At 48.2% G+C, this 23,721-nt stretch overlaps 9 non-coding genes and 1 pseudogene across 9 annotated transcripts; all 10 read right to left on the bottom strand.

The window, feature by feature from the left end:
• Positions 1-3,365: 3,365 nt before the first annotated feature.
• LOC130333945 (U2 spliceosomal RNA) lies at positions 3,366-3,523 on the bottom strand (annotated as a pseudogene).
• Positions 3,524-5,605: 2,082 nt separating this feature from the next.
• On the bottom strand, positions 5,606-5,796 carry LOC130333880 (U2 spliceosomal RNA). The gene has a single exon (XR_008875931.1). It is a non-coding gene; the product is annotated as a U2 spliceosomal RNA (small nuclear RNA).
• A 2,086-nt stretch (positions 5,797-7,882) lies between these two features.
• LOC130333935 (U2 spliceosomal RNA) lies at positions 7,883-8,078 on the bottom strand. Its single transcript, XR_008875979.1, has one exon. It is a non-coding gene; the product is annotated as a U2 spliceosomal RNA (small nuclear RNA).
• A 693-nt stretch (positions 8,079-8,771) lies between these two features.
• On the bottom strand, positions 8,772-8,959 carry LOC130333942 (U2 spliceosomal RNA). The gene has a single exon (XR_008875982.1). It is a non-coding gene; the product is annotated as a U2 spliceosomal RNA (small nuclear RNA).
• Positions 8,960-11,033: 2,074 nt separating this feature from the next.
• Positions 11,034-11,224, bottom strand: LOC130333879 (U2 spliceosomal RNA). Its single transcript, XR_008875930.1, has one exon. It is a non-coding gene; the product is annotated as a U2 spliceosomal RNA (small nuclear RNA).
• Positions 11,225-13,311: 2,087 nt separating this feature from the next.
• Positions 13,312-13,502, bottom strand: LOC130333878 (U2 spliceosomal RNA). Its single transcript, XR_008875929.1, has one exon. It is a non-coding gene; the product is annotated as a U2 spliceosomal RNA (small nuclear RNA).
• Positions 13,503-15,583: 2,081 nt separating this feature from the next.
• LOC130333876 (U2 spliceosomal RNA) lies at positions 15,584-15,774 on the bottom strand. The gene has a single exon (XR_008875927.1). It is a non-coding gene; the product is annotated as a U2 spliceosomal RNA (small nuclear RNA).
• A 2,097-nt stretch (positions 15,775-17,871) lies between these two features.
• On the bottom strand, positions 17,872-18,062 carry LOC130333875 (U2 spliceosomal RNA). Its single transcript, XR_008875926.1, has one exon. It is a non-coding gene; the product is annotated as a U2 spliceosomal RNA (small nuclear RNA).
• Positions 18,063-20,142: 2,080 nt separating this feature from the next.
• On the bottom strand, positions 20,143-20,333 carry LOC130333874 (U2 spliceosomal RNA). Its single transcript, XR_008875925.1, has one exon. It is a non-coding gene; the product is annotated as a U2 spliceosomal RNA (small nuclear RNA).
• Positions 20,334-22,423: 2,090 nt separating this feature from the next.
• On the bottom strand, positions 22,424-22,614 carry LOC130333873 (U2 spliceosomal RNA). Its single transcript, XR_008875924.1, has one exon. It is a non-coding gene; the product is annotated as a U2 spliceosomal RNA (small nuclear RNA).
• Positions 22,615-23,721: the final 1,107 nt, after the last annotated feature.

The following is a 23,721-nucleotide window of genomic DNA, read 5'->3' as shown; positions in this document are numbered from 1 at the left end:
AAGTCGTGGACGACCCCCATCACTTCCTCCTTGCCGCTCCTCATGTGTCCGGTCTCATCTCGTAGCTCAGTCAGGGGCGTGTGGCCGGCATGGAGCTTCCTGAAAAAGAAAGAGTTACATTTCTCACCCTTCTCCAGGTTCTCCACCTTGGAACGAAAGACGATTCGCTTGGATTCCTCCTCAAAGTGCCTTTTCAAGCTCTTTTTGGTCTCCTCCAGCTCCTCCCTGACGTCCCAGCCACACTGGAGCAGGTCCTGCAGGGACCGCAGCTCGCGCTGCAGTTTCCTCAAGTCCCACTTCTTCGCACACGCCTGTTGTCTGCCTTTTGCCTGAAAGAAACAACGGAATTCGACTTTAACATATTCCCACCAGTCGCTGATGCACTTGAACAGACATTTGTCATTTCGCCATACAAGGTACGCATCCCTAAGTTCCTCCATGACCTCCCTCTGCTCCAACAGGGCACAATTCAACTTCCAGGAGCCTGGGCCAGGTGGGAATCCATGGCCCAGAGTCCCCCGGAATCGAATGGCCCTGTGGTCAGAGAAGAAGCAGGGGACCATAGAGTACGACACCTTTCTGACTGCTCTCGAAGTGAAGATGAAGTCTATCCGAGAACGGAGCGAGCCATCGGGGCGGCTCCACGTATAGTTTACGGAGCCGTTCCCGATGGACCCGACAACGTCCTGCAAGGATGCCTCCGTCACCATCTCAATCAGCAGTTTAGACGTCACGTCCAGGTTGGCGGATGTGCCAGAACTGCGCCCGTCCACCTCAATGGGGCAGTTGAAGTCACCACCCAACACTACTGCCCTAGTGGTGGCGAGTTCAGCCCGCAGGGCCTGGAGAACCTCCAGTCGGACATCCCTCTCAGGGGAGGCGTACACGTTGATGAGCCGCACGGGCTCACCCGCCCAGGAACCGTCTGCGACAAGAAGTCTGCCACAGACGAGCTCCCGGACGGAATCAAGTGCAAAGTTACCTCCCCTGATCAGGATGGCCACCCCCGCAGACCTATTGTCGCCCCCACCAGACCAGTAGGAAGGGCCGTGAGGCCACTGCCTGGCCAGATGGTTGTAAGACCTAGAAGCAGACAAAGCACATTCCTGCAACATGTAAACATCACACCTCTGGGAATCTAAGAACGTAAGAACAGTCTGGAATCTAAACCAAGCTCTAATACTCCTCACATTAATGCAGAAGATGTTGAGATCAGCCATGGGAATAAAAAAGAGAGGTTAGTTCTGATACTAGTTACCAGTCTGGTCGGACGGGTCCTCTTCTCTGGCGCCTGTCGGCTCGTGTGGCTTCTCGTAGCGCCCTTCCAAGAACTCGTCGTAGACCGTGTTGGACGGAGTGTCCAGGATTTTCTTAACCTCTGGGTCCTGCAGCAGCTCCTCCATAGATTGAGCTTGGACTGGCTCTGCTTGGACCTGCTCCACTTGGGCCTGCTCCATCACCTCCTCTCCTTCTGAAGCCTCAGGGCTCTCGCAGACCTGCTCCATCTCCTCCTCCTCATCTGAAGCTTGAGGGGTTTCGCAGGTCTCGATTATCTTTCTTTTGTGGGACTCTTCTGATACGTTGTCCCTTCCTTTCCTCTTCCTCTGTATGGTACCTGGGGGAGGAAGCACAGGAAAGTCCTCCGAAGGGCGGGCACCAGCAGCTGGAGGGGGGTTAGGTGCTGCTGGGCCAGGAGAGAAAGGAGGCTGGGTGGGGCGGGGGGCAGGAGAGAGTGCCCGGGCAGGGGAGGACGGGGCAGGGGTGGGCCGGGCAGGGGAGGACGGGGCAGGGGTGGGCCGGGCAGGGGAGGACGGGGCAGGGGTGGGCCGGGGTGGGGTACGGGGGGCAGGGGTGGGCCGGGGTGGGGTACGGGGGGCAGGGGTGGGGCGGGATGGGGCAGGAGGGGTGGGGGTGGGACGGGATGGGGCAGGAGGGGCAGGGGTGGGACGGGATGGGGCAGGAGGGGCAGGGGTGGGACGGGATGGGGCAGGGGTGGGACGGGATGGGGCAGGGGTGGGGCGGGATGGGGCAGGAGATGGGGCGGGAGGGGCAGGGGATGGGGCGGGAGGTGCAGGGGAGGGGCGGGACGGGGCAGGGGTGGTGGCTTTCGCCTTCTTACCCTCCTTGGTCGGCTTGGCCATCCGTGGTGTTGGCTCCGGAGCTGGGGCTGGCTTCGGTGCTCTCGCTGCCACAGATGCCCATGTTCTCTCCCTCTGGGGGCAGTCCTTGTAGCTGTGGGCTGCCAGTCCGCAGAGGTTGCAGGTCTTGCTCTTGGGGCAGTCCTTGGTCGTGTGACCTGTCACACGGCAATACCTGCAGGCATCCTCCGTACAGTCCTTGCCCTCGTGGCCCATCTTGCCACATCTCCTGCAGGTCTGCGGCATGTCCGGGTAGAAGATAAGTCCTGTGGAGTTGCCCAAGGAAAATGTCGTTGGCAGGTGCTGTAGTCCGTCTGGAGAAGCAGGGTTCTTGTTGAGTCTGACGACCACAGACCACTTGCAGGTCCAGTATCCGAGTGAGTTCAGGATGCGGGTGGGCTCCCTCACCACGGTGCAGAAGCGCTTCAGGAAGGTCGAGATGTCCGTGCCTGGGGTGTGTGGGTTCCGCATTGAGACCGTCACCCGCCTCTCCTCTCTTTGAATAAGGCAGTTGCCCACAAAGCGAGAGAAAGGGGATTCGGGACTCGCCGCTTTCACCACCTCCCAGTATCTTCTACAGGTCCCAATGGTGGCAAAGGTGATGTAGAAGATTCCCGAAAAGAAGGTTGCTATTCCCAGGGTGTCAGCCGTGGGGAAGCCTTGATCCGCCAGCATCTTCTTGCAGAACACGTCGTGGGACATGTCCGGCACCCTTCCGTCCACGGGCTTGAGCTTCAAGGCAACAGTCTGCCTCATCCAGGGCTCCAGGGTTGGAGCTTCCAGGTTAGGAATTCTGCCGCCCTTCTGCCTTGCCGTGGTGGAGGTTGAAGCTTGCTGTGGTTGGGGCTGGACCTCCAGGCCTTGCCCTGCAGCCTCCTGGGTGGACTTGCTGGTTGAGGCCATGGCTTCTTCCAGCAGGCTCTTTTCCGCTTCCTTGCTTGCTTGTGGAGAGAGGCTTCGCAAAGTCTTCTTTCCCGGGTGGGAGGAGCTATGCAGATCCGGTCCCGGTGGGAGGAGCTATGCAAATCCTTCTCCAGAGGCAGCGAGTTTCTTCGAAAAGATTCTGCGCCGCCTTCCTCTTCGCCGCTGTTCCGGAATTCACCGCCGATTCCCTTCTTCCAGGTTCTTCGTCGGCTTCTTCCGGAGCTGCAGTCTTCAAGATCTTCTCCTTCTTCAGATGTTCCGAGGCAGGCAGGAGACGATCTTCAGGTGGTATGCTCTAGAGAAATGCGGTTCTAATAAGAACGAAAAGTACTGCAATCGTACTACGCAAAATCTCTACCACAATGCTTGGAGTTCTTCAGACCGTAGCGATCATGGTATCTCCCCTGCCAGGTAAGTAACAGATACTACACTTGATCTTAGCCAAAAGGCCGAGAAGCGATAACCGTGAAAGGGGCGGGCCCAACAAGGTCCCCTTCATGGGCACTATCACTGCTTGCTGTCAGGGAGGCTGCCAGACAATTTTCCATGCACACTCTGGGCTGGGGGGCAGTCAACCACCAGTACACACAGCAGAACCTAAACCCATACCATTATTGCTAAGCAGCAAGACAGGGGCCCATTGCACTCCCACGGGGCCTTTTTAAATGCAATCCATAACCCGGATTTGCCAGGAACCCTTCTTACTCCTCCTACTTGCATGTGACACTGGGCTTAGGATCTGCATAGGAAACACACACACAAGCACACACCTACCTTTGTTGCCTGCAGATGCCTCCTTGGCTGTCCCCAAACGGTATCAAACCAACACCCACGGGAAGCTGTAAGCATAGAGGACATGCCTGCACCCCATTGGACTTACCTGTGTGGGTTAAATCCGGGTTATTTGACAACCTATGGCGGTGATGGTTCTGCTCAGGCAGAGCAGTGCTGATGCTCCTCATAAAGCTGTCGCTGCTTCTAGGTGACATCACAAATCCCTTTGGTTACATACACAACAAAGCTGGGTTGTTGTTGTTTACACTCTGCAAGGCCTGTGGAAGTGAGTGACATCATAGCACTGTAGTTCTGAGGGTTCAAGATGGATGCAACAATCTCCTGTTGCTTCTATGAAGGCCGTAATAGACGACATCACCAAACAGCTCCATAGTCACATACACAGCAAAGGAGAGATGTTGTTTACACCTAGTGATGTCAGTGGTATTGAGTGACATCACAGCACAGTGCTAAGGCTCCTGGGCCTGGACACAGCAGCGGCTGCAATATCTCAACGGAGAATACGTTTATATCTATGTGTGTGTGTGCGCATATATATATATATATATATATATATATATATATATATATATATATTTCTCCGCCGAAATCACTTTTAAACCCATTTCCACCTTTTTTTCCCTTCTCTTCCTCTTACTTTTTTTTCACGTTTTTTTACGTTTTTCTCCTTTTCGCCTCTTTTCTGGGCGTATTATTCTTCTTTTTCTTCTTTTTTTTCGTCTAATGCATACCCCATCAGTGCAGCAATGCTTATTCAATACCGCCAGCAGATGGAGACACTGGGGGATAATTTTCTAAGGATTTATACTGATTTTTCCTGTCTGAATTTGTCGCACAGAAAGTTGCAGGCCAAATATGTGTGACATTTCTGCGACTTTAGCTTCTAGAGCATTTTTACAACATTATACATAGGTGCTGAATACATAAAAAGCGACTGTTCAGCGACAGACAAGTCGCATCGGCTGAAAGTAGGCCAGAATGTCAGTCCATGTTGGAGCAGGTTTAGATACAGTCTAAAGCATAGATCTCAAAGTCTGTGCACAGAATTTAGCAAGGGCCTCGCACCTTCTGATGCATCAGGTAGGTGCACAATAGCATAGCCTAACCCTCTGTACTTTGGTCTATATTGATGCGGGACATAGACAGCCAGCTGATGACCAATCCATTAGTGCAATGGATGGCTGGAAGCATTTGTCTTTGCCTTTGCAATACCACAGAAGCAATGCATGGTCAATGTACAGCAATGACACACCTGTGTGAACAGCCAGGAGACCCCCCCCCCCCCATGTTATGTTACATAGTTACATAGTTAGTACGGTCGAAAAAAGACATATGTCCATCACGTTCAACCAGGGAATTAAGGGGTAGGGGTGTGGCGCGATATTGGGGAAGGGATGAGATTTTATATTTCTTCATAAGCATTAATCTTATTTTGTCAATTAGGAACATTCAGCACCCACCCGCTATCAAGGCAGCTGCCTATCATGTCATGCCCTACCTGCACAGGTGTGCTGGCTACTCAAATGATCCAATTAAGGAGGCCATTTAGTCAGCAGCAGCAGAAGTCCTGTGCCTGGACGCTCCAACAGGGGCCAGACACAAGCAGAAGCAGAAGCAGCAGAAGCAGCAGCAGCACCACCTTTTGTTTTTTGGCTGCAGCAGCAGCAAGGCCCACAGGGCTGGCTAGCTGGCTAGCCAGCAAGCAGGTAGCAATGAAAGTAGGAATCTTTCTTTTTAACCCTGTAAGGGGGTGGTGCACTGTACCCGAAGATACTGCCATATCGGGTCAATGCATAGGGCGACGGAAGCAAGCTTCGAAATCGGCCCCCGTTCTCAAAAATCCATTTAATATATGGTCCCCAGATAGGGGACGTATCAGATATTAAACTGATAAGAACAGATACTACACTTGATCTTAGCCAAAAGGCCGAGAAGCGATAACCGTGAAAGGGGCGGGCCCAACAAGGTCCCCTTCATGGGCACTATCACTGCTTGCTGTCAGGGAGGCTGCCAGACAATTTTCCATGCACACTCTGGGCTGGGGGGCAGTCAACCACCAGTACACACAGCAGAACCTAAACCCATACCATTATTGCTAAGCAGCAAGACAGGGGCCCATTGCACTCCCACGGGGCCTTTTTAAATGCAATCCATAACCCGGATTTGCCAGGAACCCTTCTTACTCCTCCTACTTGCATGTGACACTGGGCTTAGGATCTGCATAGGAAACACACACACAAGCACACACCTACCTTTGTTGCCTGCAGATGCCTCCTTGGCTGTCCCCAAACGGTATCAAACCAACACCCACGGGAAGCTGTAAGCATAGAGGACATGCCTGCACCCCATTGGACTTACCTGTGTGGGTTAAATCCGGGTTATTTGACAACCTATGGCGGTGATGGTTCTGCTCAGGCAGAGCAGTGCTGATGCTCCTCATAAAGCTGTCGCTGCTGTGAAGGTTCTAGGTGACATCACAAATCCCTTTGGTTACATACACAACAAAGCTGGGTTGTTGTTGTTTACACTCTGCAAGGCCTGTGGAAGTGAGTGACATCATAGCACTGTAGTTCTGAGGGTTCAAGATGGATGCAACAATCTCCTGTTGCTTCTATGAAGGCCGTAATAGACGACATCACCAAACAGCTCCATAGTCACATACACAGCAAAGGAGAGATGTTGTTTACACCTAGTGATGTCAGTGGTATTGAGTGACATCACAGCACAGTGCTAAGGCTCCTGGGCCTGGACACAGCAGCGGCTGCAATATCTCAACGGAGAATACGTTTATATCTATGTGTGTGTGTGCGCATATATATATATATATATATATATATATATATATATATATATATATCTCCGCCGAAATCACTTTTAAACCCATTTCCACCTTTTTTTCCCTTCTCTTCCTCTTACTTTTTTTTCACGTTTTTTTACGTTTTTCTCCTTTTCGCCTCTTTTCTGGGCGTATTATTCTTCTTTTTCTTCTTTTTTTTCGTCTAATGCATACCCCATCAGTGCAGCAATGCTTATTCAATACCGCCAGCAGATGGAGACACTGGGGGATAATTTTCTAAGGATTTATACTGATTTTTCCTGTCTGAATTTGTCGCACAGAAAGTTGCAGGCCAAATATGTGTGACATTTCTGCGACTTTAGCTTCTAGAGCATTTTTACAACATTATACATAGGTGCTGAATACATAAAAAGCGACTGTTCAGCGACAGACAAGTCGCATCGGCTGAAAGTAGGCCAGAATGTCAGTCCATGTTGGAGCAGGTTTAGATACAGTCTAAAGCATAGATCTCAAAGTCTGTGCACAGAATTTAGCAAGGGCCTCGCACCTTCTGATGCATCAGGTAGGTGCACAATAGCATAGCCTAACCCTCTGTACTTTGGTCTATATTGATGCGGGACATAGACAGCCAGCTGATGACCAATCCATTAGTGCAATGGATGGCTGGAAGCATTTGTCTTTGCCTTTGCAATACCACAGAAGCAATGCATGGTCAATGTACAGCAATGACACACCTGTGTGAACAGCCAGGAGACCCCCCCCCCCATGTTATGTTACATAGTTACATAGTTAGTACGGTCGAAAAAAGACATATGTCCATCACGTTCAACCAGGGAATTAAGGGGTAGGGGTGTGGCGCGATATTGGGGAAGGGATGAGATTTTATATTTCTTCATAAGCATTAATCTTATTTTGTCAATTAGGAACATTCAGCACCCACCCGCTATCAAGGCAGCTGCCTATCATGTCATGCCCTACCTGCACAGGTGTGCTGGCTACTCAAATGATCCAATTAAGGAGGCCATTTAGTCAGCAGCAGCAGAAGTCCTGTGCCTGGACGCTCCAACAGGGGCCAGACACAAGCAGAAGCAGAAGCAGCAGAAGCAGCAGCAGCACCACCTTTTGTTTTTTGGCTGCAGCAGCAGCAAGGCCCACAGGGCTGGCTAGCTGGCTAGCCAGCAAGCAGGTAGCAATGAAAGTAGGAATCTTTCTTTTTAACCCTGTAAGGGGGTGGTGCACTGTACCCGAAGATACTGCCATATCGGGTCAATGCATAGGGCGACGGAAGCAAGCTTCGAAATCGGCCCCCGTTCTCAAAAATCCATTTAATATATGGTCCCCAGATAGGGGACGTATCAGATATTAAACTGATAAGAACAGATTTTATTTTTTTTTTTTTTTTTTTTTTTTTATCTAAAGCCGAGGAACGTGCTTTCGATTCACCCAAAGTGCAAGAAAAAGTGCAAACGTGTTACACTAAAAAAACGTGCACAAAGGATGCGGTCTATCGCAAGCCCTTCTCCGATAGGAGAGAGGCCCCCCAACAAACCTTACCCTTCGCCTCCGGACCAAAAGGTACCTGCGAGGTTCCAGGTTCGCTGTCCCTTTTCGCCGAAGCTACTAGGGGACCACAAATGCTCCCGGCATCCCCCTTGGCGTTAGCCAAGGTATCTGCCCGCAGAGCCGATTACGGTAGGTACCCTGCCAAAGCAGGAGTACCCGGGGTGTTTGCAGGGAGGTGCGGAACCTAATGGCCACACACACCTCCCCTAGACCGCCAGGAGGGACACCCAGAAGGGCTACCGCATCCTGACAAATCCTGTGAACACACAACACGCAAAAAGTGACACAGTGAGACAAAAAAGAAATAAATAAGTGAATGTGTGCAGATATACTGCCCGGACATCCGGCCGGATCTATAAAAATTTCTTTGATCCTAGCCAGAAGGCCGGGAATCAAGAGGTGAGTGCCACAAGGTGAAGAGATTATGGTGCCCGTGCTTCAACTCAGTGAGTCTATTCTCCCAGTGAGTTTCGGCACCTCGGGGTCACCACTCCCCGAGGCACAAAAGTACCTCGGCTCTAGACCCTCTCAGCCTCATGGCGAGACCCGGAGGGAACAGGTCACATCGGGGCAGCCGTCGAGCTGATTCCTCAGAACCAGCCCCGGAAAGCCCTGGTACACCTGCATCCTCCATGCAGCACCCATCCCCACCAGCCCCATACCGGCGTTACTGTACACCGGCATGAAAAACTGATAAGAACAGATACTACACTTGATCTTAGCCAAAAGGCCGAGAAGCGATAACCGTGAAAGGGGCGGGCCCAACAAGGTCCCCTTCATGGGCACTATCACTGCTTGCTGTCAGGGAGGCTGCCAGACAATTTTCCATGCACACTCTGGGCTGGGGGGCAGTCAACCACCAGTACACACAGCAGAACCTAAACCCATACCATTATTGCTAAGCAGCAAGACAGGGGCCCATTGCACTCCCACGGGGCCTTTTTAAATGCAATCCATAACCCGGATTTGCCAGGAACCCTTCTTACTCCTCCTACTTGCATGTGACACTGGGCTTAGGATCTGCATAGGAAACACACACACAAGCACACACCTACCTTTGTTGCCTGCAGATGCCTCCTTGGCTGTCCCCAAACGGTATCAAACCAACACCCACGGGAAGCTGTAAGCATAGAGGACATGCCTGCACCCCATTGGACTTACCTGTGTGGGTTAAATCCGGGTTATTTGACAACCTATGGCGGTGATGGTTCTGCTCAGGCAGAGCAGTGCTGATGCTCCTCATAAAGCTGTCGCTGCTGTGAAGGTTCTAGGTGACATCACAAATCCCTTTGGTTACATACACAACAAAGCTGGGTTGTTGTTGTTTACACTCTGCAAGGCCTGTGGAAGTGAGTGACATCATAGCACTGTAGTTCTGAGGGTTCAAGATGGATGCAACAATCTCCTGTTGCTTCTATGAAGGCCGTAATAGACGACATCACCAAACAGCTCCATAGTCACATACACAGCAAAGGAGAGATGTTGTTTACACCTAGTGATGTCAGTGGTATTGAGTGACATCACAGCACAGTGCTAAGGCTCCTGGGCCTGGACACAGCAGCGGCTGCAATATCTCAACGGAGAATACGTTTATATCTATGTGTGTGTGTGCGCATATATATATATATATATATATATATATATATTTCTCCGCCGAAATCACTTTTAAACCCATTTCCACCTTTTTTTCCCTTCTCTTCCTCTTACTTTTTTTTCACGTTTTTTTACGTTTTTCTCCTTTTCGCCTCTTTTCTGGGCGTATTATTCTTCTTTTTCTTCTTTTTTTTCGTCTAATGCATACCCCATCAGTGCAGCAATGCTTATTCAATACCGCCAGCAGATGGAGACACTGGGGGATAATTTTCTAAGGATTTATACTGATTTTTCCTGTCTGAATTTGTCGCACAGAAAGTTGCAGGCCAAATATGTGTGACATTTCTGCGACTTTAGCTTCTAGAGCATTTTTACAACATTATACATAGGTGCTGAATACATAAAAAGCGACTGTTCAGCGACAGACAAGTCGCATCGGCTGAAAGTAGGCCAGAATGTCAGTCCATGTTGGAGCAGGTTTAGATACAGTCTAAAGCATAGATCTCAAAGTCTGTGCACAGAATTTAGCAAGGGCCTCGCACCTTCTGATGCATCAGGTAGGTGCACAATAGCATAGCCTAACCCTCTGTACTTTGGTCTATATTGATGCGGGACATAGACAGCCAGCTGATGACCAATCCATTAGTGCAATGGATGGCTGGAAGCATTTGTCTTTGCCTTTGCAATACCACAGAAGCAATGCATGGTCAATGTACAGCAATGACACACCTGTGTGAACAGCCAGGAGACCCCCCCCCCCATGTTATGTTACATAGTTACATAGTTAGTACGGTCGAAAAAAGACATATGTCCATCACGTTCAACCAGGGAATTAAGGGGTAGGGGTGTGGCGCGATATTGGGGAAGGGATGAGATTTTATATTTCTTCATAAGCATTAATCTTATTTTGTCAATTAGGAACATTCAGCACCCACCCGCTATCAAGGCAGCTGCCTATCATGTCATGCCCTACCTGCACAGGTGTGCTGGCTACTCAAATGATCCAATTAAGGAGGCCATTTAGTCAGCAGCAGCAGAAGTCCTGTGCCTGGACGCTCCAACAGGGGCCAGACACAAGCAGAAGCAGAAGCAGCAGAAGCAGCAGCAGCACCACCTTTTGTTTTTTGGCTGCAGCAGCAGCAAGGCCCACAGGGCTGGCTAGCTGGCTAGCCAGCAAGCAGGTAGCAATGAAAGTAGGAATCTTTCTTTTTAACCCTGTAAGGGGGTGGTGCACTGTACCCGAAGATACTGCCATATCGGGTCAATGCATAGGGCGACGGAAGCAAGCTTCGAAATCGGCCCCCGTTCTCAAAAATCCATTTAATATATGGTCCCCAGATAGGGGACGTATCAGATATTAAACTGATAAGAACAGATACTACACTTGATCTTAGCCAAAAGGCCGAGAAGCGATAACCGTGAAAGGGGCGGGCCCAACAAGGTCCCCTTCATGGGCACTATCACTGCTTGCTGTCAGGGAGGCTGCCAGACAATTTTCCATGCACACTCTGGGCTGGGGGGCAGTCAACCACCAGTACACACAGCAGAACCTAAACCCATACCATTATTGCTAAGCAGCAAGACAGGGGCCCATTGCACTCCCACGGGGCCTTTTTAAATGCAATCCATAACCCGGATTTGCCAGGAACCCTTCTTACTCCTCCTACTTGCATGTGACACTGGGCTTAGGATCTGCATAGGAAACACACACACAAGCACACACCTACCTTTGTTGCCTGCAGATGCCTCCTTGGCTGTCCCCAAACGGTATCAAACCAACACCCACGGGAAGCTGTAAGCATAGAGGACATGCCTGCACCCCATTGGACTTACCTGTGTGGGTTAAATCCGGGTTATTTGACAACCTATGGCGGTGATGGTTCTGCTCAGGCAGAGCAGTGCTGATGCTCCTCATAAAGCTGTCGCTGCTGTGAAGGTTCTAGGTGACATCACAAATCCCTTTGGTTACATACACAACAAAGCTGGGTTGTTGTTGTTTACACTCTGCAAGGCCTGTGGAAGTGAGTGACATCATAGCACTGTAGTTCTGAGGGTTCAAGATGGATGCAACAATCTCCTGTTGCTTCTATGAAGGCCGTAATAGACGACATCACCAAACAGCTCCATAGTCACATACACAGCAAAGGAGAGATGTTGTTTACACCTAGTGATGTCAGTGGTATTGAGTGACATCACAGCACAGTGCTAAGGCTCCTGGGCCTGGACACAGCAGCGGCTGCAATATCTCAACGGAGAATACGTTTATATCTATGTGTGTGTGTGCGCATATATATATATATATATATATATATATATATATATATATATATTTCTCCGCCGAAATCACTTTTAAACCCATTTCCACCTTTTTTTCCCTTCTCTTCCTCTTACTTTTTTTTCACGTTTTTTTACGTTTTTCTCCTTTTCGCCTCTTTTCTGGGCGTATTATTCTTCTTTTTCTTCTTTTTTTTCGTCTAATGCATACCCCATCAGTGCAGCAATGCTTATTCAATACCGCCAGCAGATGGAGACACTGGGGGATAATTTTCTAAGGATTTATACTGATTTTTCCTGTCTGAATTTGTCGCACAGAAAGTTGCAGGCCAAATATGTGTGACATTTCTGCGACTTTAGCTTCTAGAGCATTTTTACAACATTATACATAGGTGCTGAATACATAAAAAGCGACTGTTCAGCGACAGACAAGTCGCATCGGCTGAAAGTAGGCCAGAATGTCAGTCCATGTTGGAGCAGGTTTAGATACAGTCTAAAGCATAGATCTCAAAGTCTGTGCACAGAATTTAGCAAGGGCCTCGCACCTTCTGATGCATCAGGTAGGTGCACAATAGCATAGCCTAACCCTCTGTACTTTGGTCTATATTGATGCGGGACATAGACAGCCAGCTGATGACCAATCCATTAGTGCAATGGATGGCTGGAAGCATTTGTCTTTGCCTTTGCAATACCACAGAAGCAATGCATGGTCAATGTACAGCAATGACACACCTGTGTGAACAGCCAGGAGACCCCCCCCCCCCATGTTATGTTACATAGTTACATAGTTAGTACGGTCGAAAAAAGACATATGTCCATCACGTTCAACCAGGGAATTAAGGGGTAGGGGTGTGGCGCGATATTGGGGAAGGGATGAGATTTTATATTTCTTCATAAGCATTAATCTTATTTTGTCAATTAGGAACATTCAGCACCCACCCGCTATCAAGGCAGCTGCCTATCATGTCATGCCCTACCTGCACAGGTGTGCTGGCTACTCAAATGATCCAATTAAGGAGGCCATTTAGTCAGCAGCAGCAGAAGTCCTGTGCCTGGACGCTCCAACAGGGGCCAGACACAAGCAGAAGCAGAAGCAGCAGAAGCAGCAGCAGCACCACCTTTTGTTTTTTGGCTGCAGCAGCAGCAAGGCCCACAGGGCTGGCTAGCTGGCTAGCCAGCAAGCAGGTAGCAATGAAAGTAGGAATCTTTCTTTTTAACCCTGTAAGGGGGTGGTGCACTGTACCCGAAGATACTGCCATATCGGGTCAATGCATAGGGCGACGGAAGCAAGCTTCGAAATCGGCCCCCGTTCTCAAAAATCCATTTAATATATGGTCCCCAGATAGGGGACGTATCAGATATTAAACTGATAAGAACAGATACTACACTTGATCTTAGCCAAAAGGCCGAGAAGCGATAACCGTGAAAGGGGCGGGCCCAACAAGGTCCCCTTCATGGGCACTATCACTGCTTGCTGTCAGGGAGGCTGCCAGACAATTTTCCATGCACACTCTGGGCTGGGGGGCAGTCAACCACCAGTACACACAGCAGAACCTAAACCCATACCATTATTGCTAAGCAGCAAGACAGGGGCCCATTGCACTCCCACGGGGCCTTTTTAAATGCAATCCATAACCCGGATTTGCCAGGAACCCTTCTTACTCCTCCTACTTGCATGTGACACTGGGCTTAGGATCTGCATAGGAAACACACACACAAGCACACACCTACCTTTGTTGCCTGCAGATGCCTCCTTGGCTGTCCCCAAACGGTATCAAACCAACACCCACGGGAAGCTGTAAGCATAGAGGACATGCCTGCACCCCATTGGACTTACCTGTGTGGGTTAAATCCGGGTTATTTGACAACCTATGGCGGTGATGGTTCTGCTCAGGCAGAGCAGTGCTGATGCTCCTCATAAAGCTGTCGCTGCTGTGAAGGTTCTAGGTGACATCACAAATCCCTTTGGTTACATACACAACAAAGCTGGGTTGTTGTTGTTTACACTCTGCAAGGCCTGTGGAAGTGAGTGACATCATAGCACTGTAGTTCTGAGGGTTCAAGATGGATGCAACAATCTCCTGTTGCTTCTATGAAGGCCGTAATAGACGACATCACCAAACAGCTCCATAGTCACATACACAGCAAAGGAGAGATGTTGTTTACACCTAGTGATGTCAGTGGTATTGAGTGACATCACAGCACAGTGCTAAGGCTCCTGGGCCTGGACACAGCAGCGGCTGCAATATCTCAACGGAGAATACGTTTATATCTATGTGTGTGTGTGCGCATATATATATATATATATATATATATATATATATATATTTCTCCGCCGAAATCACTTTTAAACCCATTTCCACCTTTTTTTCCCTTCTCTTCCTCTTACTTTTTTTTCACGTTTTTTTACGTTTTTCTCCTTTTCGCCTCTTTTCTGGGCGTATTATTCTTCTTTTTCTTCTTTTTTTTCGTCTAATGCATACCCCATCAGTGCAGCAATGCTTATTCAATACCGCCAGCAGATGGAGACACTGGGGGATAATTTTCTAAGGATTTATACTGATTTTTCCTGTCTGAATTTGTCGCACAGAAAGTTGCAGGCCAAATATGTGTGACATTTCTGCGACTTTAGCTTCTAGAGCATTTTTACAACATTATACATAGGTGCTGAATACATAAAAAGCGACTGTTCAGCGACAGACAAGTCGCATCGGCTGAAAGTAGGCCAGAATGTCAGTCCATGTTGGAGCAGGTTTAGATACAGTCTAAAGCATAGATCTCAAAGTCTGTGCACAGAATTTAGCAAGGGCCTCGCACCTTCTGATGCATCAGGTAGGTGCACAATAGCATAGCCTAACCCTCTGTACTTTGGTCTATATTGATGCGGGACATAGACAGCCAGCTGATGACCAATCCATTAGTGCAATGGATGGCTGGAAGCATTTGTCTTTGCCTTTGCAATACCACAGAAGCAATGCATGGTCAATGTACAGCAATGACACACCTGTGTGAACAGCCAGGAGACCCCCCCCCCCCATGTTATGTTACATAGTTACATAGTTAGTACGGTCGAAAAAAGACATATGTCCATCACGTTCAACCAGGGAATTAAGGGGTAGGGGTGTGGCGCGATATTGGGGAAGGGATGAGATTTTATATTTCTTCATAAGCATTAATCTTATTTTGTCAATTAGGAACATTCAGCACCCACCCGCTATCAAGGCAGCTGCCTATCATGTCATGCCCTACCTGCACAGGTGTGCTGGCTACTCAAATGATCCAATTAAGGAGGCCATTTAGTCAGCAGCAGCAGAAGTCCTGTGCCTGGACGCTCCAACAGGGGCCAGACACAAGCAGAAGCAGAAGCAGCAGAAGCAGCAGCAGCACCACCTTTTGTTTTTTGGCTGCAGCAGCAGCAAGGCCCACAGGGCTGGCTAGCTGGCTAGCCAGCAAGCAGGTAGCAATGAAAGTAGGAATCTTTCTTTTTAACCCTGTAAGGGGGTGGTGCACTGTACCCGAAGATACTGCCATATCGGGTCAATGCATAGGGCGACGGAAGCAAGCTTCGAAATCGGCCCCCGTTCTCAAAAATCCATTTAATATATGGTCCCCAGATAGGGGACGTATCAGATATTAAACTGATAAGAACAGATACTACACTTGATCTTAGCCAAAAGGCCGAGAAGCGATAACCGTGAAAGGGGCGGGCCCAACAAGGTCCCCTTCATGGGCACTATCACTGCTTGCTGTCAGGGAGGCTGCCAGACAATTTTCCATGCACACTCTGGGCTGGGGGGCAGTCAACCACCAGTACACACAGCAGAACCTAAACCCATACCATTATTGCTAAGCAGCAAGACAGGGGCCCATTGCACTCCCACGGGGCCTTTTTAAATGCAATCCATAACCCGGATTTGCCAGGAACCCTTCTTACTCCTCCTACTTGCATGTGACACTGGGCTTAGGATCTGCATAGGAAACACACACACAAGCACACACCTACCTTTGTTGCCTGCAGATGCCTCCTTGGCTGTCCCCAAACGGTATCAAACCAACACCCACGGGAAGCTGTAAGCATAGAGGACATGCCTGCACCCCATTGGACTTACCTGTGTGGGTTAAATCCGGGTTATTTGACAACCTATGGCGGTGATGGTTCTGCTCAGGCAGAGCAGTGCTGATGCTCCTCATAAAGCTGTCGCTGCTGTGAAGGTTCTAGGTGACATCACAAATCCCTTTGGTTACATACACAACAAAGCTGGGTTGTTGTTGTTTACACTCTGCAAGGCCTGTGGAAGTGAGTGACATCATAGCACTGTAGTTCTGAGGGTTCAAGATGGATGCAACAATCTCCTGTTGCTTCTATGAAGGCCGTAATAGACGACATCACCAAACAGCTCCATAGTCACATACACAGCAAAGGAGAGATGTTGTTTACACCTAGTGATGTCAGTGGTATTGAGTGACATCACAGCACAGTGCTAAGGCTCCTGGGCCTGGACACAGCAGCGGCTGCAATATCTCAACGGAGAATACGTTTATATCTATGTGTGTGTGTGCGCATATATATATATATATATATATATATATATATATATATATATATATATATATATTTCTCCGCCGAAATCACTTTTAAACCCATTTCCACCTTTTTTTCCCTTCTCTTCCTCTTACTTTTTTTTCACGTTTTTTTACGTTTTTCTCCTTTTCGCCTCTTTTCTGGGCGTATTATTCTTCTTTTTCTTCTTTTTTTTCGTCTAATGCATACCCCATCAGTGCAGCAATGCTTATTCAATACCGCCAGCAGATGGAGACACTGGGGGATAATTTTCTAAGGATTTATACTGATTTTTCCTGTCTGAATTTGTCGCACAGAAAGTTGCAGGCCAAATATGTGTGACATTTCTGCGACTTTAGCTTCTAGAGCATTTTTACAACATTATACATAGGTGCTGAATACATAAAAAGCGACTGTTCAGCGACAGACAAGTCGCATCGGCTGAAAGTAGGCCAGAATGTCAGTCCATGTTGGAGCAGGTTTAGATACAGTCTAAAGCATAGATCTCAAAGTCTGTGCACAGAATTTAGCAAGGGCCTCGCACCTTCTGATGCATCAGGTAGGTGCACAATAGCATAGCCTAACCCTCTGTACTTTGGTCTATATTGATGCGGGACATAGACAGCCAGCTGATGACCAATCCATTAGTGCAATGGATGGCTGGAAGCATTTGTCTTTGCCTTTGCAATACCACAGAAGCAATGCATGGTCAATGTACAGCAATGACACACCTGTGTGAACAGCCAGGAGACCCCCCCCCCCCATGTTATGTTACATAGTTACATAGTTAGTACGGTCGAAAAAAGACATATGTCCATCACGTTCAACCAGGGAATTAAGGGGTAGGGGTGTGGCGCGATATTGGGGAAGGGATGAGATTTTATATTTCTTCATAAGCATTAATCTTATTTTGTCAATTAGGAACATTCAGCACCCACCCGCTATCAAGGCAGCTGCCTATCATGTCATGCCCTACCTGCACAGGTGTGCTGGCTACTCAAATGATCCAATTAAGGAGGCCATTTAGTCAGCAGCAGCAGAAGTCCTGTGCCTGGACGCTCCAACAGGGGCCAGACACAAGCAGAAGCAGAAGCAGCAGAAGCAGCAGCAGCACCACCTTTTGTTTTTTGGCTGCAGCAGCAGCAAGGCCCACAGGGCTGGCTAGCTGGCTAGCCAGCAAGCAGGTAGCAATGAAAGTAGGAATCTTTCTTTTTAACCCTGTAAGGGGGTGGTGCACTGTACCCGAAGATACTGCCATATCGGGTCAATGCATAGGGCGACGGAAGCAAGCTTCGAAATCGGCCCCCGTTCTCAAAAATCCATTTAATATATGGTCCCCAGATAGGGGACGTATCAGATATTAAACTGATAAGAACAGATACTACACTTGATCTTAGCCAAAAGGCCGAGAAGCGATAACCGTGAAAGGGGCGGGCCCAACAAGGTCCCCTTCATGGGCACTATCACTGCTTGCTGTCAGGGAGGCTGCCAGACAATTTTCCATGCACACTCTGGGCTGGGGGGCAGTCAACCACCAGTACACACAGCAGAACCTAAACCCATACCATTATTGCTAAGCAGCAAGACAGGGGCCCATTGCACTCCCACGGGGCCTTTTTAAATGCAATCCATAACCCGGATTTGCCAGGAACCCTTCTTACTCCTCCTACTTGCATGTGACACTGGGCTTAGGATCTGCATAGGAAACACACACACAAGCACACACCTACCTTTGTTGCCTGCAGATGCCTCCTTGGCTGTCCCCAAACGGTATCAAACCAACACCCACGGGAAGCTGTAAGCATAGAGGACATGCCTGCACCCCATTGGACTTACCTGTGTGGGTTAAATCCGGGTTATTTGACAACCTATGGCGGTGATGGTTCTGCTCAGGCAGAGCAGTGCTGATGCTCCTCATAAAGCTGTCGCTGCTGTGAAGGTTCTAGGTGACATCACAAATCCCTTTGGTTACATACACAACAAAGCTGGGTTGTTGTTGTTTACACTCTGCAAGGCCTGTGGAAGTGAGTGACATCATAGCACTGTAGTTCTGAGGGTTCAAGATGGATGCAACAATCTCCTGTTGCTTCTATGAAGGCCGTAATAGACGACATCACCAAACAGCTCCATAGTCACATACACAGCAAAGGAGAGATGTTGTTTACACCTAGTGATGTCAGTGGTATTGAGTGACATCACAGCACAGTGCTAAGGCTCCTGGGCCTGGACACAGCAGCGGCTGCAATATCTCAACGGAGAATACGTTTATATCTATGTGTGTGTGTGCGCATATATATATATATATATATATATATATATATATATATTTCTCCGCCGAAATCACTTTTAAACCCATTTCCACCTTTTTTTCCCTTCTCTTCCTCTTACTTTTTTTTCACGTTTTTTTACGTTTTTCTCCTTTTCGCCTCTTTTCTGGGCGTATTATTCTTCTTTTTCTTCTTTTTTTTCGTCTAATGCATACCCCATCAGTGCAGCAATGCTTATTCAATACCGCCAGCAGATGGAGACACTGGGGGATAATTTTCTAAGGATTTATACTGATTTTTCCTGTCTGAATTTGTCGCACAGAAAGTTGCAGGCCAAATATGTGTGACATTTCTGCGACTTTAGCTTCTAGAGCATTTTTACAACATTATACATAGGTGCTGAATACATAAAAAGCGACTGTTCAGCGACAGACAAGTCGCATCGGCTGAAAGTAGGCCAGAATGTCAGTCCATGTTGGAGCAGGTTTAGATACAGTCTAAAGCATAGATCTCAAAGTCTGTGCACAGAATTTAGCAAGGGCCTCGCACCTTCTGATGCATCAGGTAGGTGCACAATAGCATAGCCTAACCCTCTGTACTTTGGTCTATATTGATGCGGGACATAGACAGCCAGCTGATGACCAATCCATTAGTGCAATGGATGGCTGGAAGCATTTGTCTTTGCCTTTGCAATACCACAGAAGCAATGCATGGTCAATGTACAGCAATGACACACCTGTGTGAACAGCCAGGAGACCCCCCCCCCCATGTTATGTTACATAGTTACATAGTTAGTACGGTCGAAAAAAGACATATGTCCATCACGTTCAACCAGGGAATTAAGGGGTAGGGGTGTGGCGCGATATTGGGGAAGGGATGAGATTTTATATTTCTTCATAAGCATTAATCTTATTTTGTCAATTAGGAACATTCAGCACCCACCCGCTATCAAGGCAGCTGCCTATCATGTCATGCCCTACCTGCACAGGTGTGCTGGCTACTCAAATGATCCAATTAAGGAGGCCATTTAGTCAGCAGCAGCAGAAGTCCTGTGCCTGGACGCTCCAACAGGGGCCAGACACAAGCAGAAGCAGAAGCAGCAGAAGCAGCAGCAGCACCACCTTTTGTTTTTTGGCTGCAGCAGCAGCAAGGCCCACAGGGCTGGCTAGCTGGCTAGCCAGCAAGCAGGTAGCAATGAAAGTAGGAATCTTTCTTTTTAACCCTGTAAGGGGGTGGTGCACTGTACCCGAAGATACTGCCATATCGGGTCAATGCATAGGGCGACGGAAGCAAGCTTCGAAATCGGCCCCCGTTCTCAAAAATCCATTTAATATATGGTCCCCAGATAGGGGACGTATCAGATATTAAACTGATAAGAACAGATACTACACTTGATCTTAGCCAAAAGGCCGAGAAGCGATAACCGTGAAAGGGGCGGGCCCAACAAGGTCCCCTTCATGGGCACTATCACTGCTTGCTGTCAGGGAGGCTGCCAGACAATTTTCCATGCACACTCTGGGCTGGGGGGCAGTCAACCACCAGTACACACAGCAGAACCTAAACCCATACCATTATTGCTAAGCAGCAAGACAGGGGCCCATTGCACTCCCACGGGGCCTTTTTAAATGCAATCCATAACCCGGATTTGCCAGGAACCCTTCTTACTCCTCCTACTTGCATGTGACACTGGGCTTAGGATCTGCATAGGAAACACACACACAAGCACACACCTACCTTTGTTGCCTGCAGATGCCTCCTTGGCTGTCCCCAAACGGTATCAAACCAACACCCACGGGAAGCTGTAAGCATAGAGGACATGCCTGCACCCCATTGGACTTACCTGTGTGGGTTAAATCCGGGTTATTTGACAACCTATGGCGGTGATGGTTCTGCTCAGGCAGAGCAGTGCTGATGCTCCTCATAAAGCTGTCGCTGCTGTGAAGGTTCTAGGTGACATCACAAATCCCTTTGGTTACATACACAACAAAGCTGGGTTGTTGTTGTTTACACTCTGCAAGGCCTGTGGAAGTGAGTGACATCATAGCACTGTAGTTCTGAGGGTTCAAGATGGATGCAACAATCTCCTGTTGCTTCTATGAAGGCCGTAATAGACGACATCACCAAACAGCTCCATAGTCACATACACAGCAAAGGAGAGATGTTGTTTACACCTAGTGATGTCAGTTGTATTGAGTGACATCACAGCACAGTGCTAAGGCTCCTGGGCCTGGACACAGCAGCGGCTGCAATATCTCAACGGAGAATACGTTTATATCTATGTGTGTGTGTGCGCATATATATATATATATATATATATATATATATATATATATATATATATTTCTCCGCCGAAATCACTTTTAAACCCATTTCCACCTTTTTTTCCCTTCTCTTCCTCTTACTTTTTTTTCACGTTTTTTTACGTTTTTCTCCTTTTCGCCTCTTTTCTGGGCGTATTATTCTTCTTTTTCTTCTTTTTTTTCGTCTAATGCATACCCCATCAGTGCAGCAATGCTTATTCAATACCGCCAGCAGATGGAGACACTGGGGGATAATTTTCTAAGGATTTATACTGATTTTTCCTGTCTGAATTTGTCGCACAGAAAGTTGCAGGCCAAATATGTGTGACATTTCTGCGACTTTAGCTTCTAGAGCATTTTTACAACATTATACATAGGTGCTGAATACATAAAAAGCGACTGTTCAGCGACAGACAAGTCGCATCGGCTGAAAGTAGGCCAGAATGTCAGTCCATGTTGGAGCAGGTTTAGATACAGTCTAAAGCATAGATCTCAAAGTCTGTGCACAGAATTTAGCAAGGGCCTCGCACCTTCTGATGCATCAGGTAGGTGCACAATAGCATAGCCTAACCCTCTGTACTTTGGTCTATATTGATGCGGGACATAGACAGCCAGCTGATGACCAATCCATTAGTGCAATGGATGGCTGGAAGCATTTGTCTTTGCCTTTGCAATACCACAGAAGCAATGCATGGTCAATGTACAGCAATGACACACCTGTGTGAACAGCCAGGAGACCCCCCCCCCCATGTTATGTTACATAGTTACATAGTTAGTACGGTCGAAAAAAGACATATGTCCATCACGTTCAACCAGGGAATTAAGGGGTAGGGGTGTGGCGCGATATTGGGGAAGGGATGAGATTTTATATTTCTTCATAAGCATTAATCTTATTTTGTCAATTAGGAACATTCAGCACCCACCCGCTATCAAGGCAGCTGCCTATCATGTCATGCCCTACCTGCACAGGTGTGCTGGCTACTCAAATGATCCAATTAAGGAGGCCATTTAGTCAGCAGCAGCAGAAGTCCTGTGCCTGGACGCTCCAACAGGGGCCAGACACAAGCAGAAGCAGAAGCAGCAGAAGCAGCAGCAGCACCACCTTTTGTTTTTTGGCTGCAGCAGCAGCAAGGCCCACAGGGCTGGCTAGCTGGCTAGCCAGCAAGCAGGTAGCAATGAAAGTAGGAATCTTTCTTTTTAACCCTGTAAGGGGGTGGTGCACTGTACCCGAAGATACTGCCATATCGGGTCAATGCATAGGGCGACGGAAGCAAGCTTCGAAATCGGCCCCCGTTCTCAAAAATCCATTTAATATATGGTCCCCAGATAGGGGACGTATCAGATATTAAACTGATAAGAACAGATACTACACTTGATCTTAGCCAAAAGGCCGAGAAGCGATAACCGTGAAAGGGGCGGGCCCAACAAGGTCCCCTTCATGGGCACTATCACTGCTTGCTGTCAGGGAGGCTGCCAGACAATTTTCCATGCACACTCTGGGCTGGGGGGCAGTCAACCACCAGTACACACAGCAGAACCTAAACCCATACCATTATTGCTAAGCAGCAAGACAGGGGCCCATTGCACTCCCACGGGGCCTTTTTAAATGCAATCCATAACCCGGATTTGCCAGGAACCCTTCTTACTCCTCCTACTTGCATGTGACACTGGGCTTAGGATCTGCATAGGAAACACACACACAAGCACACACCTACCTTTGTTGCCTGCAGATGCCTCCTTGGCTGTCCCCAAACGGTATCAAACCAACACCCACGGGAAGCTGTAAGCATAGAGGACATGCCTGCACCCCATTGGACTTACCTGTGTGGGTTAAATCCGGGTTATTTGACAACCTATGGCGGTGATGGTTCTGCTCAGGCAGAGCAGTGCTGATGCTCCTCATAAAGCTGTCGCTGCTGTGAAGGTTCTAGGTGACATCACAAATCCCTTTGGTTACATACACAACAAAGCTGGGTTGTTGTTGTTTACACTCTGCAAGGCCTGTGGAAGTGAGTGACATCATAGCACTGTAGTTCTGAGGGTTCAAGATGGATGCAACAATCTCCTGTTGCTTCTATGAAGGCCGTAATAGACGACATCACCAAACAGCTCCATAGTCACATACACAGCAAAGGAGAGATGTTGTTTACACCTAGTGATGTCAGTGGTATTGAGTGACATCACAGCACAGTGCTAAGGCTCCTGAGCCTGGACACAGCAGCGGCTGCAATATCTCAACGGAGAATACGTTTATATCTATGTGTGTGTGTGCGCATATATATATATATATATATATATATATATATATATATATATTTCTCCGCCGAAATCACTTTTAAACCCATTTCCACCTTTTTTTCCCTTTTCTTCCTCTTACTTTTTTTTCACGTTTTTTTACGTTTTTCTCCTTTTCGCCTCTTTTCTGGGCGTATTATTCTTCTTTTTCTTCTTTTTTTTCGTCTAATGCATACCCCATCAGTGCAGCAATGCTTATTCAATACCGCCAGCA

This window comes from Hyla sarda, unplaced genomic scaffold (genome assembly GCF_029499605.1).
Source record: "Hyla sarda isolate aHylSar1 unplaced genomic scaffold, aHylSar1.hap1 scaffold_420, whole genome shotgun sequence".
Lineage (NCBI taxonomy): Eukaryota > Metazoa > Chordata > Amphibia > Anura > Hylidae > Hyla > Hyla sarda.
The sequence above is the reverse complement of the archived record's forward strand: the minus strand, read 5'-3'. Positions and strand labels throughout refer to the sequence as shown.